Source organism: Protobothrops mucrosquamatus, unplaced genomic scaffold (assembly GCF_001527695.2).
Source record: "Protobothrops mucrosquamatus isolate PMUCROS unplaced genomic scaffold, P.Mucros_1.0 scaffold4721, whole genome shotgun sequence".
In the NCBI taxonomy this organism is placed as follows: Eukaryota; Metazoa; Chordata; class Lepidosauria; order Squamata; family Viperidae; genus Protobothrops; species Protobothrops mucrosquamatus.
This window is the reverse complement of record NW_015390613.1, coordinates 1-1834: the sequence shown is the minus strand read 5'-3', so window position 1 is coordinate 1834 and position 1834 is coordinate 1.

Genomic DNA, 1834 nt, shown 5'->3' with positions numbered 1-1834 from the left:
CGGACAAATGGCTGTCCAGTTTCTTCTTAAAAACTTCCAGTGTTGGTGCATTCACCGCTTCTGGAGGCAGGTTGTTCCACTGGTTAATTGTTCTAACTGTCAGGAAGTTTCTCCTTAGTTCTAGGTTGCTTCTCTCTTTGGTTAGCTTCCACCCATTGCTCCTTGTCCTGCTTTCAGGCGCTTTGGAAAATAGCTTGACACCCTCTTCTTTGTGGCAGCCCCTGAGATACTGGAACACTGCTATCCTGTCCCCCCTCGTCCTTCTCTTCGTTAAACTAGACATACCCAATTCCAGCAACCGTTCCTTGTATGTTTTAGCCTCCAGTCCCCTAATCATCTTTGTTGCTCTTCTCTGCACTCTTTCTAGAGTCTCAACATCTTTTTTACATCGTGGTGACCAAAACTGGATGCAGTATTCCAAGTGTGGCCATACTCTTCCACGCTAGCCCAAGTAGAGCACATTGCAGTAATCCAACTGAGAGATTACAAGGGCATGGGAGACCCTGCACATATCCTCACAATCCATGAAAGGGTACAATTGGCAAATAACATGAAATTACACAAAGGGTCTCCTAGCCTTGACAGCCACCTGTTCTTTCAGTTGGAGTCATGAGTCTGGAAGAACCCACAAATTGCACACAGGATCTGTCTGGCAAAATGCAGTCCACTCAGAACTAAAGATGATAAAGCCCTAGATCCTTGAGTCCCTTTGAACACACAGTGACTCCATCTTACCAAAATAAGGTGTAGGGGTGACATGATAGCAGTGTTCCAATATTTGAGGGGTATCTTTAAAGATGAGGGGGGGTCAAACTATTTTTCAAAGGACCAAATGGCAAGACAAGAAACAATGATTGGAAATTAACCAAGGAGAGAAGCAACCTAGAACTAAGAAGAAATTTCCTAACGATAAGAGTAATCAGCCAATGGAACAACTTGTCTTTTGAAGTTGTGGGTGCTCCATCACTGGAGGCTTTTGAGAAGAGATTGGACAGCCACTTTCCTGGAATAGTATTGGTCATCTGCTTGAGAAAGATTTCTTCCAATTCTATTATAGTATGTTCTACCAGGGTTGTCCTGGCCCAGTATGTAGCCATCTAGTCCAGAATACAGCTAGCTTAGGAAACTGTGTTTTAAGGGTTAAATTGCTGCCCTCTTAAGGGTGGCCTTCTGGGAAATGTAGTTTAGTTGTTACATGGTTATATCTGTGTTCTAATTGGCCACTGGGAGGGTCTTGTGTCTTTATTATGGGACATCCTGTTACGTGGCAGGTTTATTATCTCTCTCCATGAATCCTAGCCATGTGGCTGGGAGCTCCAGAGCAGCATGTGATCTTTATGAAGATGGAGAAAAATTATTCTTTTTTTACCTGCATGAATGGACAGAATATGAATCATGTGACAGATGTAGCTACATAACTGTGAGTTAATGCTTAAGAATTCCTGACCAATAAATATTCTGCATGTTACCATTCCATGGAGTTATTCTATCTGGATAGTGGCTAGACACTAGATGACCTCCAAGGTCCCTTCCAACTTTACTATTATTATTATTATTATTATTATTATTATTATTATTATTATTATTATTATTATTATTATTATTATTATTATTATTACATTGTTGGTGGACTATGGACTTCCTCCTTGCCTTGTGAATCAGCTCTAGTGACTGTTGGATCTAGTTTGTAGGACCAGGTTGCACTGACTGGGTGCAATTTGGGGTGGAGCTTTACCAGCCATTGTAGGGTCATCTGTTGTGGTATAGTAGTACAATAAAAGACTTTATTGCTGCCAGCATCTGCATATGTGACCTACATGACACTTGCTTTCTA